This window comes from Neomonachus schauinslandi, chromosome 8, assembly GCF_002201575.2.
Source record: "Neomonachus schauinslandi chromosome 8, ASM220157v2, whole genome shotgun sequence".
Taxonomy (NCBI): Eukaryota; Metazoa; Chordata; class Mammalia; order Carnivora; family Phocidae; genus Neomonachus; species Neomonachus schauinslandi.
Genome location: NC_058410.1, coordinates 37,651,427 through 37,669,910, shown reverse-complemented (window position 1 = coordinate 37,669,910; position 18,484 = coordinate 37,651,427). Strand labels below are relative to the sequence as shown.

The window sequence follows — 18,484 nt, the reverse complement described above, 5'->3', positions numbered from 1 at the left end:
TAGTGACGAATCTTTAAGAGAGGATTTTCTCTCCCTCTAAGCTGGGGAGCAGAAATCTCTATTATACCAGGACTTCCACTGTAATGTTATAATAAGCATATGATACAGTATGCAGTCCTAGAGGAGTTCCTGAAGATAGGAAAGAGGATCCTTAAGTTACCTTCAGTGTTTTTGAAAGGCTGGCAAACATTTTATAGATTGATGCTTACTACTTTTAAAATACATACTCAGGTCTGTCTTTGTCTAATAAAAAAGATCACTAGTTTCTTGCCAAAACATGGGGTCTATATAAAGAAAAACAGAAGGGGACTCTTGGTGGCAAAAGGATGGAAACAGTCAAGAATTGCAGCTCAATAAGCATTTCTACAAATGTCCTATAAACTGCATTCTAAGGCAGGCTTCTTTATAAGCATTGTTAGAGTAAGCAACTGCTAAATTCTCTTTAAGTGGCTTCGTTGTCTTTTATGCATCACATATATACATAAACATTTCTATAACTGAGTTATTCTGAATTCGGAGGCAAAATATCATGAATAATAAAAGGTATCTTTTGAATATAAACTGGAGCTCTAGGTCAGAGTCCTCAAAGTGGCCAAGTCATGTGCCACTGTTTCCTGACTCCCAAGCAGTTCAGGTCCTACCTTGCTCCACATGGAACTCCTCTCAAGAAGTCTTAGCGATTTTATCAGTTTGTACTGCTATGGAGCATGTCTTATCTTTGCCCATTTTAAAAAAGTAACCTTAGATTTCAAAATCATAAAAGCACTCATCAAACAAGTGTGAGAATGGCTCAGCTGATTTCTCTGGAGATCCCAATCAATCTTTTGATTCAATAAAATCAGCTCTTTGTATTTTAAGAGTCTAATTTTCCCTTGAAAATAATTTGCAAATAACAAAATGCCTAAAGATGTAAACCGGAGGTCCAATTTTACATATGTTCAGTACAGAATTGGGCAATTATTCCATACTTTGCAAAATCGTATAATATGACCACTTGTAACTGAAATCCCAAAGCCCATAAGCAGCCTCAGCAACCCAGAGGAGGCTGCTATCTCGTACGCCTGTGTGTATGGCCTCTGACATACCAGTGTTATCAGACCAGCTGCAGAGTGTGCCTTGACTTTTTTTTTTCTTTTTCTTTTTCTCTGTGTGTAAGGGTAAACCTCAAGGCCAAATCCTCCTAGTCATCTTGCAGTGCTGGTCATGGGACCATAGAGGAAACAGCTCCCAAGAGGGGATGGGAAGCTCACCAGCACTGCGCCGTTGCTGATGCAAATCCTCCCAACCAAGGCTCTCTCGGGCCTCTGCCAATAGCCGGCCCGGAGAACCCAATTGCTACGTCCCTACTGCTGTACTGATTGCAAATTGGCAGCATCCGGGATGCTGTACCAGGGTCGGGAGCGGGAGGGGGAGGAGATGGTGGGCCCCTTTGCGAAACGTAACGCCGGAAAGGACGGAAGGATGAATTTATTGTGGCCAGTGGTCCCTAAGCTGGAAGGAAACTCAAGGCTTTAAGACTCGGGGAGACGCTTTATAACTCCAGCTCTGCTCTCAAAGCCTCACTTCCCACGAAGAGTGGTGGCCACGTCGGGCCAGCTGTAGGGGATGCGGCCCGGGGCGAGGTAAGAAGACCCTCCCAGGCTCCACCGCCCAGCGTCCGGCCGCCCGGGTAGCAGCGAGTTCCCTCTCGGACGCGTCACAATGGGCTGCGGCCTGCGGCGGCCGCGCGCGCAGCTCTCCGGGGCGGAGCCGCCCGGCCGGGGCTGGGACTGCGCCGAGACAGCCTAGGCTGCTGCAGCCGGGGGTAGCGGGGGTGCCCAGCCTTCCAGCTCGGAGGTCGCCGGGGCGGGGAAGATGCCGCAGCCCGAGGCGCCGAGCCCCGCCGCGGAGCTCCCCGGCCCCCGCCGCTGCGGAGGGGCGCAGAGCGTGGAGCGGGCCGGGCGGAGCTAGAGGCGGGCGTCTGCACCGCGTCGCGCCACCCGCAGTTCCCCGCCTCCGGCCCGGCCCGCGAGCCTGTCGCGGCCGATGCCCTGACCGCGGGCGCAGCTGCAGGGTTGGCAAGGTGCCGCGTTTGGGGAGAGGCGTGAGGAGTCCTGGCGGCGCCCGAGTCCACCAGCTCCGGACGCCGGTCCCCGGGGGCACGCGCCTCGGCGCTCCTCCCTCCCGCCCCTGCTCCTCCTCGCCGCACGAACCTCCCCCGACCCCTCCTTCCACCCACCCTAGAGGATGCGCTCCCCCGCGCCGAGCAGCAGAGGCCACCGCTCCCAGAAATGCATGCGCCGGATCCCCTTCTCCCGGACCCGAGGAGCCCGCGCCCCCGCCCTGTAGGTAGGTGGGTGAGGCGGGGACCAGCCCTCGCTGCCGGCCGCAGCTGATGCTGCCGCTGGGGAGAGGCGGGGGTCCGGGGCCGGGACCGGCCAAACTTGCCTCCCGCCCGGGCTCGGCACAGCGCTCGGAGGTGTGCTAATGGCGCTGGGCGCAGACCCTGTTAACCTGACAACCTCTTCTGGAGCTCGGAAGGCCGAGCGGTGGCGAAGGAGAGCTTGACCCTTCCCCGCCCGCCCCCCTCCCGGCCCGGTGGGCTGCGCGCGGCGGGCGGGGGTGGGGAGGACCGGTGGGCTAGTGGCTAATTTGGGGGCCGGGGAGGGGGGAGGAATACCGTTGGATTTTCAGCCGCTCAGGTAGAAATATGTCACCGTAATGTTTCGGCTGAATGAGCAGATGCGTTCTTCCTGTTTTAGCTAAACGTGTAGCCACGCAAAGCGTTGTTTTAGCAGCACGTAGAAGTCGCCGGGGATTTTTTGTATATTTCGGAACTGGCTGTGTAGTGAATACAATTAATGGTTCAGTCCCTTACAGTCAACATTTTAGGGCCAATTAGGGAAGGTCCTTCTAGAAGTCAAATTTTTCCGGAGGTAGATGAGGCTCGTGTTGCCTACTCAGGAACCTCCTGCTTTCGTGAAGGGATGTGTTTTAAGAGTGGCGAGTTTGACACAGGTGTCGGGAGTTGAGAATCTGCTGGAAGGATGCACCCATGCGGCCAGCAGAGGCAGCCTTGGGCGCAGCCTATTAGGTGTTAACTGTTTGTGTATTTGAGAAACTGGTTTATGAATTCTTTCTTTTCCCCAAGCGTGAAGTTCATACATCAGGGCTTTGGGCAAGATTATCTCTTCACGGGCTATCTTTTTTTAAATTTTATTTTATAATAAGCAAGAAGGTTTATAGTTTTGGAAAGTAGGTCATTGTGAACTCCAATTTTATACTAACGTGTTAAGGTTTAGAGCTTTGGAAAATGAGCCAGTGTCAGTTCCAGGAGGACAGAGTCTTGTTCAGTTCTGAAATGCTCTGCGTCTGATGCGTGATGGGTGCTCATTAGTTATTTGTTGAATGAACTGTGTTTCAGGCTTCATCTAAAAACACTTTAGGATTACAGCGTATTTGTCCTGTGGCTCTTGAAGTTTAACTGGATTTAAAAAATTGCCTGTTTGTATGAAGTGTCAAATTCTTAACATTTAGGTATGAATTTTGGCATTCTTAGGACCACATGCTGTCCTTTTTTAAATTGTGTTATTAAGTGAAGCAATTCTCCTCAACCCTTAATGTAAGTGCATTTCATGTCTGAGCTTGCAGATTTTCTAGTCTTGTTGGTAATCAAACATATTTCTATTAAACTCTCAAACAATTTCAAAAATACAATTCATGTTTACAAGAAGATTCTGTTACTCCAGAGGTAACAGTGTTTCGGTTAATAAGTGACATTAACTCCGTTTAGACTTGAGTTGTAGATGATCTAATTATAATGTATTTTATTACAGGTAAAGGTAAAAATAAAGCATTTAGGGGTGTCTGTGGTTCCTAAATGATTCAAAATATATGGTATAGATACATATTTTCAACTGTGCAGGTTTTCCTTAGTACATAAGCATATCGATTTCCAAATTTGACAGTTTGCATGTGTTGATGGTATAGTGGTGAGCATAGCTGCCTTCCACATTTCACAATTTGGACATCAGGGTTTTGGAAGATTCAGTGTCTTTTTGCTTTTAAATTTTATGTTATCTTGGAAGAATCAAGGATAACTGCATCATATTTCATTTGCTTTATTTTTGCACTGTGAAATTTCCTGTTTTGATTTTGTTTTTATTTTCCTGTTATGTAAGCTTTATGAATCAGTATTAACCTTTTTTCAGTAACTTTAACACAATTATCTGGGAGTGGTCCAGTCTTTTCTTTTTTCTTTTTTTCTTTATTTTTTTGGTCATTTTTAAATTATTTTTTAAGCTTTTATTTTTAAGTAATCTCTACACCCCACGTGGGGCTCGAACTCACACCCCCAAGATCAAGAGTCGCATGCTCCACAGACTGAACCAGCCAGGCGCCCCTTTTTTGTCATTTTAATACCTTGCTGCTATCCTCACTACATATTTACCCCCAAAGACTTGTTTTCATAAAATGACAGTAAACCATAGTTTATTGCTATTGCTTCTCCAGCCTACTTGGGCCTTTCCCAGACGGTGAGGAAATCACACTTATGTAAAAGGTGGTAAGATTGGGGGAACCAACAGGGGGAGGGAACATATGAAAAATATTATGATTTATTAAAATGAAGCAAAAGTCCTCCCCCAAATAAAGATAATTACATTTTATGCATCTTACATTTGTAATCAAGAATATTGAGCAGTTATTTCACATTGTTTTTACTTGTTCACTTTAATTTCTCAAAAGAGCCCTCCCCTGTGGGTACAGTAAACTCTTTTTACTTTGTTGCAGATAGTAAACACTTATTTGTTCCTTTGACAAATAGAAATTGAGTACTTAGGCTGTGCTGACACTCTTGGCCTTGAAACCCATCAAGTAAGAGCTAGTTTTTAATCTCAGAATGGGAGAGGCATTTTTCTGTGTGTGTCCTGCATCCAAATGCACAATGCCTCTGTGATTGGATGCCTCACTTTCAGGGCCCTGTCTGGTGAACCCCCAACATCCCGCCTCCATATGCACCACTGAAATGCAATTCTAAGACCAGGTATAGTCTCTCCTCTCTTTCTGTATCTTTCCTAAGGTTTTATTGCCAAAACCTCTATCCCTTCCTTGCTAAATGTTATTTACTGTCCTTTTTTTTTCTTTTTTATCCCAGCCCATAAGTTTTGTTGTTGTTCTTTACATCCAGTGGGATCCACTCAGTTTACATATGTTGGAACCAAAATTGTTATGGTTGCAGAGAAAGTATGGAAAAGAAAATTTGTATGACCTTGAATTTCAAATATGGGGAGGGGGTGGTTGAAGAATAATTGTTGTCTACTAACCTCCCCTGAACAATGGTGTAGAATGCCTTTGTTTCTGCACATGCCAGAGAATATCAGTTGTCAGCTCATGAATTTGATCTGAATCTTAATGGAGAGAAATGATGGTTCTAGAAGGTTGGTGGTAATAAAGGCCATGAGGTCCACACATTCTGTTCCAATTCTAGATGTTAGACCAGGAGTCTAGCCAAATTTTCAGAAATGATGTATTTTGGTGACTTGTTTTGCAGCTCTTGCACCCCACCCCCCATTTGCATATGCGGACGGATTCTACTATAACAGCAGTTACAACGAACCTAAGTTAGGTTACTTAAGAGATGTCCTTACCAAGATCATCGTTCCTTTTGCGGCTCTTGTGTGAAGACCCAGGGAAGTTCCATTTAGCAATAGAGGCCAAAGAAAAGATTTACTTGCCCTGCACAAATGTTGTGTGCCTTTTTTTCATCATGCAAAACTAGCATCAGGTAATTGATTATATTTCCCTTTCTGATTTGGCAACTAGCAAATGCAGAATCAAATTTGCAACTTGATTTTAATAACCCTATAAAAACCTATGACCTAATATTGATGTTCTAACTTTCCCTTTGGTATTGAGCTTCTGTTCTACCTTGTTTTTCTCGATTCTCATTTTTATCTAATTACATTTTCCCACTTTATTGAATTTATTATTTAAAGCTGACTCATATCCTTTGTGAAACAAGGCAAAACATAATACATAAAACCAAATGAAAACATTTGCAGAATCGATCTCTGGACACATATGTTTTTGATTAGCAAGTTTAATCGATTCTATTAAGTATGTTTTGAATAAATGTTGCAAGTTTAGTATATTTGAGGTTATATATTCAAATGGAAAACAATGTTCCCTAGTTTAGCAAAACTAAATTCCACTTATGTATATTTGAGCTTATATAGCCAAATGGAAAACAATGTGCCATAGTTTTGCAAAACTAAATTCCATTTATTTTGTAATATTAAATTTACGTCCACTTACCACCAATTTAAAATTGGTCAAACCATTCAATTTAAGTCAATTATTTCTGGAATCTACCTTATGTGCTTTGTTAGGCTGAACAGGAGATTCATATCATTTATTTTTATTTATTTATTTATTTATTTATAAGATTTTATTTATTTGACAGAGACACAGTGAGAGAGGGAACACAAGAAGGGGGAGTGGGAGAGAGAGAAGCAGGCTTCCCACGGAGCAGGGAGCCCGATGCGGGACTCAATCCCAGAATGCTGGGATCGTGACCTGAGCTGAAGGCAGACGCTTAACGACTGAGCCACCCAGGCGCCCTCATATAATTTTTAAAAAGTCATTTTTAGCCAAGGGGCTAGCTTAAACTAGCTTAACACTCACCACACCAAACCTCAAATCTTACCTCTTTCATATCAGTAATTTATTTGATTCATCTTTGTTTTAATGAATCAGATTGATAGATTCTTCTATGTGCCTCATTTATTTACCATAAATTTTAAAAGATCAAGCTAAGTTAATTGACTAAACTTTCTTCATTCTGGTATTTTGACAACTACCTGTTAAGTTGGTTGAATATAACTACGTAGTTATTTACTGTTATTTATATGAGTTATTTATATGATGCCAAGTTCAGTTTGATAATGTTTTCACCCAGGTCAACAGATCGGCCCTTCTTAAGGTTCAGTCATGGGTGTGGTCCTGGAACCTTTGGGGCAAAAATAATCTGAATTCAAAAATGCAGTGTGAAGCCTTAGAGTCATCTGAAGAGAGAAGTGGGTAGATTTTTACCCAGAAGCATTTCATTTCAATAACCTCTATGTCTTTTTTAAAATTTATTTTTGTGGCAGGTACTACCTTCATGTGATTCAAAAGATACAAATGGTTATATAATTAAAGGACTCTCTCCTCCCCTTTCCCCAGTTACGTGCTTCCCCTATCCACTGGCGACAAGTGCTGTTAACTGGGAATCCCCCGGTGACATTTTATGCATCTACAAGCAAAGATGAACATTCGACCTGCTCGTTTTATCTCCCAACCATTTTTCAGATTCCCTTCTCTCCATTCCCACTGCCCTTGTGTGGCTCCTCGGATGCTTTGGACTGTTGCTGCATTTTACTTTCTGCTGCATCTCAGCTCTCCACTTTTCAGCCAGTCTTCCTTCTCAACTTTCCTCTGCGAATCATCCTACACATGGAGGAGTCCGCCAGAGATCTTAGTGGTCTCTGGGGCTCTGAGGAATTCATCTGTTGCCCCCTGTACCTCCCTGTCATGCATTTGGCCCACAGTTGTTCTTGACTACCACCCTACCCCTGCCCCAGATTATGGACCCTTTATGAAAATCTGATGAAAGTTCACGGTCTCATTATGCACTACACACCATTTTGCCTGCACATCCTTGTGTATGGACTCCAAGTTAAGAATCTCTGCTGTCATACAAAACTGCTTGTCACTTCTTGCACATGCATAGTATATGATTTTCCTTCTCCGTGCTGTTGTTCCCCCTGCTTGGGACATTCTGTGCTCCCATTTTCCTTAGCAAGCCACACCCAATTCTGGTGTCTTCTCTAGGGGCCATTCTTAGTTGAGATTCCATAAACTCATGGAGACTTCCCCATGTAATTTAGTGTCCCAAATCAGTTTCCATACTGGGAATAGGCATTTCCCATAAACAACAAAATTGCTTTTCTAGTAGAAATTAACTCTGATTTTGGATAGCATGCTAAGATTGGTTAAAAAAAAAAAAAAAGCCCAGATTGAAGTTTTATTTAACCATTCATCCCTCTTCTACTCATCCCCCCAACCCCCCAATAGAATACATGCCTGTATCATTTTCTCTAGCATCCTGGCTTCTCTAATTCTCTCTCAAACATTGTGTTAACACTCATTCAAAATAACTTTCATATTTCATTATGGCCCTCATCTCGGAGAGGGTCTTTTATGCCTCCGCCCTTGGGTTTCCCTCTGTAATTGATACACAGAGTGGCAAAAGCTTCCAAATAGGATGCCATTAAACATTGACCCTGACAGATGACATGAACTGTCTGGAGAGTAGTCTATCCTAAGTGACTCCTATGCATGCAGATGAGATATTTTTAATTCCAAGCCAAGTAATCAGGGTATCCTGTGTGCTCAGTTTTATTGCAGTGTGCCTGGCATGAGGTAATTTGCTGTTGACTGATTAACAGAGGATTTAGAGAGTAAGAATATAATAGTGTTTGTTCAGTACTGTTCATGTGGAATCCTGGCTGGTGGATGATTCTGATCACTAATCAGGTATGCCTTGTAGAGTAGGAAAAATTCGCAAGATGACTTTGTAGGTATGAGATCCTTCAAAATCTTTCATTTTCCTGCTGTAATTCTGACCTCACTCAGCAAACACCAGATTTACTGATTTGTTTCCTCAGACATGTTGATTCTAGGGTGTCCTGAGTGGCAGTAATGAGTATCCTAGCCATTGGATAAGAATAGTCCCTGCTGTTACGATATAAAGCACAGTCTTGGGCCATTAGTGGGTTGGGAGGGCCTGCTCCGTCCGGGCTGTTTACAACTGAGCCCTCCTTCCTAGGTCCTGGTGATTCCTTCAACATATTGCCTGTCTGTTGGGTCCCACTGAAACAGCTCATTAGCAGCCCTCTGATATCTCAAATCATAGCACTTTGCAAAATAGTTTCAATTTAATACGCCTTAATGCTTTAAAAAACATTCTAGTAAGGAATTGTTTTAGTCCTTTCAGGCTGCTATAACAAAATACCATGCACTGGGTGGCTTATACACAGCAACATTTATTGCCCACAGTTCTGGGAACTGGACTTCTGAGATCAGGGTGTCAGCATGGTCGAGCTGTGGTGAAACCTCTCTTCAAGGTTGCGGACTGCTGATACCTCACTGTGTTCTTACGTGGTGGAAGGAGCCAGGGATCTCTCTGGGACCTCTTTTATGAGGGCACTGATCCCACTGATGAGGGGGCTGGTCTGACCTCATGACCTAATCACTTCCCAAGGGCCCCACCTAATACTATCACCTGGGCATTAGGTTGCCAACATATGAATTTGGGGGCGGGGGACACAGTCGATAGCAGGAATAGGAAATTCACAAAACAGTAACTACAAAGAGCCAAGACATGAAAACACATTCAACTTAATTGCACCAGAGAAATGCAGATTGTAATTAGATTTTTAAAAGTCTATAACTGTGCTGGCAAAGTTGAGGCTGGGTCATGTTCCTTTTTCACGGATGGTGAGAGGGTCTGTTGGTGTACTTTAGATTGAGAACAGGTTAGCTAGTAGAATTTTTTGGCACCAGTGGTTTTATTCTAAGAGCACCTCCAAAGGAAATCAGGAATGAAGCTCCATTTCAGCGACCAGCATACTGTCTCTGGGGGGCATGTGGAATGGTCACGGGGTTATGAGGAGGGGTACTGGAACGAGTTGCCTGGCTTGGAATCCTCTTCCACCGTTTAGTGAACTTAGGCACGTTAGTTTCTCCTTGATTTTCTCATGTGTATTTGAAGATAATATCTACCTCCCATATAGTATTGGGAATTAGATAGATTAATATATGTAAAGTACTGTCACAGAGTAAGCAACTGTAGTAATTCGTTATCATCAAGGGTTATAGTTGAAAAATTTGAGACAAATCCAACAGTGGAGTCATTTTTTAAGTGGTAGTATATAGTATACCAAACTGTATGCACAAAAGGATCCTAATTTGATTTTAAAATGCACCTGCATAGAAGACAGGAAAGTGACAAAATAGTAAAGCTTTTTCCCCATTGATGGGATCATAGGTAATTTCTATTTTTCACATTTGTATTATCCATATTTATTATAATGATACTTGTTAGAAATTACCAAAATTTAGGTGTCCTAGGATTCTTATATTCTCAACTTTTCTTTACCAAATGCATATTCATTTTGACATACTTTACTTTCTCTTCTTCCTTTCAAAGCTATTTCACTTCCCCAACATTTTCACCCACGTGCTATCTGCTTCACATTTTTTACATTTAGCTTGCTTGTTTTGGGTATAGATCAGCCCCAAGGCCAGTTCTTCAAGAATAAGTAGACCAAATGAGATGATTGATGACATTTTAGTGGTGGTGGCTTTCTCATGGAGGTTTAAGCGAGACAGTGCAGCTAAGGCTCTGCATTGTCTCCACGTTCCAGGCGCTCATCCCCATCTCCCACTCCCCACCTGAATGAACTCGGCGCCCCAGTACCCCTCTCATACACACCGGGTAATTCCTGCCTCCGGCTTTTTGACTGCCCCCTTTATCTGAAATTTCCTTGCCCTTTTCTTCCTTTATTTTTTTTTATTTATTTATTTATTTATTTATTTATTTTTAAAGATTTTATTTATTTGAGAGAGAATGAGAGAGAGAGAGCACATGAGAGCAGGGAGGGTCAGAGGGAGAAGCAGACTCCCCACTGAGCAGGGAGCCCGATGCGGGACTCGATCCAGGGACTCCAGGATCATGACCTGAGCCGAAGGCAGCCGCTTAACCAACTGAGCCACCCAGGCGCCCCTTTTCTTCCTTTAAAGCCACCATTCTGCACAAGGTTGATGCTTAGTTCCATGAACACTTTCCAAGACATCTACTCTACCCCTGGCTTTTGGCACTTAACTATTTGTACCACAAATTAAATATTGGCTTGTTTTATGGCTTCGTTGTTCTTACAGTAAGCTGATAGGACTGTGTTTTGTGTTACTGTCTGCCCTTCTGTTTTCTAGCAATGTTGTTCACATATGTGCACATGGGACACAGGAAGATTGGGTGGTGTTGTGTTGACAGTATTCTTAAGACATGATTTATGAGTTTTCTGTTCCATTTTTCCTCTGTCCAACCTTCTCCTTCCTTCCTTTTCAAAATCAGAATATTACCTCATTTGGTTCTCTCAGTCTTATAGATATTTACCTGAAGTTTTGGTAATAAATTTTCATTCCCAAAGCCTGAAAACTAAAGAGCTCAGTTGCAGAGAACACTGTGGTTGGCAATGGATTTACAGTTGGGGTCCAGTAATATACAAACTAATCCTAATTGCAAGGACACCTCTATCATCAACTCAAAAATATTGCTTGTTTGATCAAGACAATTTAAGGAATCTTCCATAGAATGTGTTTAAAGTTCATAAATATGATAGATTCTCATAGATCTTGCATTTCCTGGAAAGGACAAAAATACTAGGAAACGCTTTCATATATCTACCCTCGTAGTCTGGGCCAGTGGTTTCCCAACTGGGGTTCATGTGCCCCATGATGGTATGGGAAGAATTTGCTAGAACGTCTGTATCATCTTTTCATGATTTCTATTTTTGTTATATGTTTTATAATGCATATATTAGTGCAGAGCACATGTTTTTTTTTAAGTAAAAATATATACATATTAGGATTTTATGCTCAGATACTTTTATTGATGTAGAATATAACTTTTAAAAATGGAGACCACTGATCTAAATAAAAGGCGAGACCTTATCGTTTCATGCCCTGAAGTCAGTTTCTGTATGGTATTTAGCCATAACGAATTAAAAATGAACTTATTAAACATAAATCCTGTGCTAGCCTAAACTAGAAATTGTCATGTGTGTATGTGCATGTGCCCACGCACATAAAACATAAGACACATTCCCTGCCTTTAGAGAGCTTAGTCTGATTAGAAGGATGGGGCATGATGAGCAATCAATTAGAAAATGGTACAAGATAGGGTTCCTGGGTGGCGCAGTCGGTTAAGCATCTGCCTTTGGCTCAGGTCCTGATCCTGGGTCCTGGCTCCCTGCTCTGCGGGGAGTCTGCTTCTCCCTTTCCCCGCCCCCTATCTCTCATGAATAAATAAATAAAATCTTTAACTAAACAACAACAAAAACAAAATGGTACAAGATAGCATAAGTATGCACAGGAAACCTAGCAGTATGAGGTGGTTAGACTAAAATCGCCAAAGTAAAAGAGCAGCATAATACGTGGGGATGCTATATTCTCAGAATATTTCAAAACCCTTTTTATGTTAAGTTTTTTTCTTGATAATCAGGTCAGTTCTTTGTCCCCCTATTCAAATAAGCTATGTTTAAATTATCTCCTAGGTACAGATGTTAATTAACTGTGGGGGCTTTCTGCTCTAATACTCAAAAAATTCTACCAGTGTTCTCAATTACTGGCTCACATTTCTTTAAATTATAAGAGGAAGTGGCAGAATAGCCATGGTGGGAAAGTAACAACATTTCTGATGCAGTATTCTTTTGGAACAATGCTAGTGTATACGATTTAAAATAAGTGAATTAGGGGGCGCCTGAATGGCTCAGTCGTTAAGCATCTGCCTTCCACTCAGGTCATGATCCCAGGGTCCTGGGATCGAGCCCCGCGTCAGGCTCCCTGCTCCGTAGGAAGTCTGCTTCTCCCTCTCCCACTCCCGCTGCTTGTGTTCCCTCTCTCGCTGTGTCTCTCTCTGTCAAATAAAATCTTTAAAAAATAATAAAATAAAATAAGTGAATTAGTTTCCTAGGGCTGCTCTGACTAAGTAGCACAAACTGGGTAGCTTAAAACAACAGAGATTCGTTGTGCTGCAGCCCTGGAGACTGGAAGTCTAAAATCCAGGTGTTGGTAGAGCCTTGACCTCTGTGGAACTAGGAGAAAAGCTCCCTTGCCTCTTCTGGCTTCTGGTGCTTTGCTGGCTGTCCTTGGCATCCTTGGCTTGCAGCTGCGTCACCCTAATCTCTGCTTTTGTTGTCCCCCGGTGTTCTCCCTGTGTGTGTCTAGCTTCATATGGCCATCTTCTTCAAAGGACACTGGTCTTATTGGATGAGAGGCCCACCATACTCCAGTATGACCTCATCTTAACTAATTGCATCTGCAAGTACCCTTTTTCCAGATAAGGTCACATTATGTGGTACTGTGGATACAACTTAAACATTTTGGGGGGCGGGGTAACACATTTTGCCTCATAACAAGAAGTAATATCAAAGTCTATAGGTGAATATACCAAGATGTGCATAAGTTACCCTTAGTGTCGGATGATGCCTTCTTATGGCTAAACTTCCATAGCCACACACATTGGTTATGGGGTAAATGACAACTGGAAGGAAAGGAAGCTTTCTTGGCTATTTGTGTCAATTGGCTGCTTCTGTCTCTGGGCTTTGGTATTCCACGCCTTGGTAGAGTTCTTCTTCTTCTTTTTTTTTTTTTTAAATTTTATTTATTTATTTGACAGAGATAGCACAAGTAGGCAGAGAGTCAGGCAGAGGGAGAGGAAGAAGCAGACTCCCCGCCGAGCTGGGAGCCTGATGCGGGACTCGATCCCAGGACCCTGGGATCATGACCGGCGCTGAAGGCGGCTGCTTAACCGACTGAGCCACCCAGGTGCCCCGGTAGAGTTCTTCTTATAGACAGTAGTATGTACTATATGGCTTTGATCTTCCTGGTAAAAATCCACAATTTGTGGATCAGGATATTTCTAAGGGTATTTTGGGTTTTTTGTTGTGATAATGCTGCATAACAGCCTCCAAATCTTAGTGGCTTAGAACCACAATTATTTATTTCACATTCATAAATCGGCAGATTGACTGCAGTTTGGCTGCTCTTGGTTGGGTTTGGCAGGGGTGGGCTGGCCTCCAAAGTTAAGGTAGGAGTTCAGGTCTATTCCACGTGTCTTTATCTTGGGACAGGGCTGAAGAAGAAGTTGGTACCTGGAGCATGCTCTTCTGGAGGAGAGCAGAAATTTGCCAGGCCTCTTGGAGTCTCAAGTTGATTTAGGTACACTGTTAATTCTCAGTCTCTTGGTCAAAACAAGCCACATGGCCAGGTGGGTGGAGATGCATACTCTGTGTAGTGCAAAGCACCCCAAGGTGGCATAGCAAAGGGTACGGATGTATATTTCTCTTACAGTGAGCAAGTGCATAATTGAGGAGAACAATCCAGTCTAGCAAAGGGCAGTTTTTCTTGTGAATTCTACAAGAACTTTTATGTGAAGCAACTTAATAAACCTTTAAAAGAAAATGTATTAAACCGTAGACTTGGTTTCTTAACCCAATCTCTTGGAAAATTATAGTTGAATTCACATACATTTTTTTTTCCCCCAAGTAAAGGTCATAATACTTCACAATACTGATTTGGTTTTGTGTTGGGTCGATATCCTGCCCCTTAGACACTTTTTATTATGCCTTCTTCCTGAACCCTTATTTGTATATTGAGCACATTTTCAATTGTACTGACCAAAGCACCACTCGACCCTCTCGGTCTTTACATTAGACATCTGAGGCAGAAGCCCGTAGAATCGTCCTCTTCAGCATGCTCTGATAGGGAACATTTTCATTGAGGGTAAAATGTTTCTGGTTTACAGATATGATTGTTGGTCGTGCGGCACTGTCGAAATACAACCACGAATGGTTGTTTTCAGCGAGATTCTACTTTAGGCACCTTCCCTAACAACACTGGCCCATGTGAACTGGCCCTTTTTTTTCCACTAACACTTCTCTGTGCATAAACACATTTTATCAGTCATTAATTTTTAGCCTACCCATTTTTTCTAATTGTTTTATTTGTTAATTTTGTCTCCTTGTCAAAAAAAAAAAATCAAAGTTTTCTTAGAGCCTGTTGAGTCCTTTTTGTATTCATAGGTTTTAGATAAATAGTACAGCGGAAGGAATAAAGCAAGTTTTTAGTAAATGCTTACTGAATCGAAGAGATTGCATGTAATTACGTGACAAAGCACTATTTTGAAGTAAGTATAAATTACTTATTGCCTCCTGTACTCTCCATGTAAATAAATATACTGAAAGTACATTAAGAAGAGTGATAATTCAATTATTTTTTAGTTTGCATTTTTACAAGTATGAGCGTATGCTGGTGTATTTTGAAAATGCATTCAGTTGCAGATACTATTCCATAAGAGAACAAAGAAGCATGTCGCCTTTTCCTTAGTGAACTAGTTTACCAGGTAGAGTAAACCTCTATGTCTCTTGATAGTTCAAAAACACACTCAAATCGAATTGTTGAAAACCAGTGTTCGAAGCCCATAAACTGTATGTTCTTTGTAAAGGCATTTCACTTATGACATCTTTTACCCTTTAAATTTTATTGGCTTTGTGTGCATCCGTTACCTCTAATTCAGATCTACCAATAGACACCTCCCACTAAGTGATAATAATAACAACAGTGAGTAGTTGTAACCACTGCTCACACTGATTTCTGTCCTAAAATTGAAGAAGTCGGGGCATGGTGACAGTAGTGACAGCAGATGCTGTGAGCCCAGGGGGCTGGCACAGTGATTCACATTGGCAGCTGTCCTCTGCAAGGCCTCGGGGAGCGAACTTCAGTTCTGTACCAGTAGACAGAATGCCAGGAAGAGTGTGGAGCTTATTCCTTTGGGGCCAAGGCCAGAAGAGGTCTGGGGGAAAAAAAATCAAAAGGCCAGAGATCCTAGGATTTTAGCAATAGGTCTGATAATATTAAAAGCAAGTCCAGAAGTAACTGAGGACAAACTTCTGTCTCCTGTCACCTGTTCCTTTGTTGGTGCTCCGTGGTGCCTGCCACCTTTGGATTCATCGTAGAGATCGTCTGGGGGTGATCTTGCAGTGCTGGAACCAGAAGTAGGGGGTGTCCCCAGAAACCACTTCTGGGGATGAGGCAGGCGGCAGATTTTTCCCCACTCTTGTGAAAGACAATCATCTGCATGTAGCAGACGCCCAATAAATAGTGATTGATGGTGAGAAAGAGGAAGTTTTCCCTGTGTATGAGAAATGAGTTTGGCAGAGTAGACTCTGTTCTGTTTTCATTGCCTCTAATAACTTTCTATATGACTTTCTGCATATTTTTCTCCTCTGATCTGTCTGTGCACTGGTAGAAAGCTATGCGAAACGGAATTCTTATATTCTTATGAATATTAATAAGAGAATGCGTGCAGTACCTTAAAAGCCTCTGGTAGAATTTTTATAGAATCATCATTTTTAGCTCTAAAGAGGACCTACAATTTCAGTCCCTAGGAACAAAGGACTCTTGCAACTTAAAATCAATAAAGAAATGTTATTTTAAAAAGATGAAAATTTCATTTGCTGATTCTCTGTCTTTACTAACATTCAGTCAAAAATTAATTGGATTGGCAGAAGATTACATTTCATAACAAACAAATGAAAGGTCAACTGCTAAGAAATCTTTCTGGTGTATTCAAAGTTATGTCATTACTTCTGTCCTTAAGACTTAAGAGGTAATTCATTTAGTTTAGTGAATTAAGGGAATGTGCTTTCCAGTTAGCTCTTTGAAAGTCTAATTCACTGCAGTAAATATTTATTGAATGCATGGACATGTTCGCTGCAGTGCTTTTATTAATGAATAGTAGTGACTACCCTGAATACAGTTCAGGATTTACATCCTAAAAGACAATTGGCCAAAAAGCTGGTGTTCACCCTCTTGTTCTTTTAATGGTGGGTAAATGCAGGAAGAACCAGGCAGTTGAAATGAAAATTCTGTGTAGAGACCTAGCCTAGCATTAGAGGCCATTATTAGTGGGTTTGACTTTGGTATCAGGTAAAGCTAATTATTCTGGCTCTCACTCTATGGCTGTTTGACCTTGATTAAGTTCTTTAACCTTTCTGAACTTCAAACGGATTAAGAATATTAACTCCCTCATACAGTCATAAAGATTAAACAGTGTAACAGCATCGAACAAAAAACTTGATGCATGTGGTTAATGTTCAACTGTTGCTGATTGCTGTCATCTTTATATCCCTGGAGCTGCCTAGCTTCAGTTAGTTTCCTATAGAATTTTTTTCTGTTTGGGGCAAATTTGAATCTAGCTCTTCAGGTGTTGTTGAAGGTAGGTATCATTTGTGTGAATACTTGAACATTTGGGTTCGCTGGAGAGAATTTTCTGTTCCATGGGGCACTAGACGCTATAGACACCTTTGGGACACGTTGAATCTCTTATAACAGCGCTTTGCGGATAAGGACGCTGAGGACCCGGAAAACTGAGTAAATTGCCCAAAGTTACATACTTCAGAGATGCTGGAGTCTGGATGTTAACCAGGCCTGTCCTTCAGTGGTGCTGCCATGCCTAATAGCATGGGTCAGAGAGGTCAGGTGAAGCAGGGGCATCTTGGAAACGGAGAACTTCCCGTGTGTGGAGTTTATCTAATCTCAGCTTTGAAGGAATTTTTGAAATTAAACATTTTTAATTAAAAAGATGTAAATATTAGTTTCCCCACTGAGCTTGACTTTCCTCTATAATAGTAGTTCTCAATGAGTTTAGTATCCCCTCCCCCTTCCCCCCGGGGCAGGATGCAGTTTGTTTCCCCTGGATATTGGGGGGAGGGCACTACTGGCATTTATTTGGGGGAGATGCAGAAGTGTCAGATGCCCTGTAATGAGCGGGACAGTTCTAGACAACAAGGAATTGTCCCTTACACTCAGGAATTTTATATCTTCTATAGGATCTATGTGAATATTTATTGGGACATTCTCAAGAAAAGAGAATAGCTTTAAATTACTGTGTTTAGAAATACCCAATTATTCTTTATAGCACTAGTTTTTATTCTCATGTTCTCTGCACCCCACCCTCCCATTACCCACTCCCTCCTATCCCCCTCACCTGTTTTTTCATTTTCCTGTACTTCTCGTTTATAATGAAATAGTTTCTGATCCCACTTCTATAGCTAAACTTGCCCTATAGAAGTAGGTGCAAGCATCTGAGTATTTCATTATGTCTTTTAGTGAACTTGTGCCTGAGAATTTGCTTATTGAAATACCTGTTATAAATGACTTTCTGTGGGGCATTATATTGATTTCATAAAATTAAGTGTGTAAGTAGGTTGTATTAGCTGTGAAATTCATTTCAATATTATAAAGGGCATATTATGAAATACCTATTTATTTAGAGGAGGGGTGTTGATTTTGATAAGGTTGAGAACTGCTGGTCTATAGCCGTCTCATGAAATGGTTGTTCAGCTTGTGCTCAGTCACTTTTGGAGATTGGGAAGCCCCCCTATCAACTGTTTGCATCTCTCTGTAAGACAGTTCTTCCTTCTGTTGAGCCAAAACCCATCTCCCTCCATATCTAATGCCTGGTCCCAGGTATTCCCCTCAAAGGTCTACTGGTAGAAGCCTAAATCCATGACCAGATAAGATCTTTCAGATATTTGAAAATAGCTCAGTTCACTCCAGCTCTTTGCAGATGAACCCTGACCAGCTCCTTTGACTATTAATCTAAAAACTTGGTTTGATG

General features: G+C 42.0%; 1 protein-coding gene across 1 annotated transcript in view; it reads left to right on the top strand.

Annotated features, from left to right (window-relative positions):
• The first annotated feature begins 1,957 nt into the window (after window positions 1–1,957).
• Window positions 1,958–18,484, top strand: part of NCOA7 (nuclear receptor coactivator 7) — a 148,297-nt gene continuing 131,770 nt past the window's right edge. The window contains exon 1 of the mRNA XM_021693370.2: window positions 1,958–2,328. The gene's annotated coding sequence lies outside the window, so the exon portion shown is untranslated. The remainder of the gene's footprint in view (window positions 2,329–18,484) is intronic.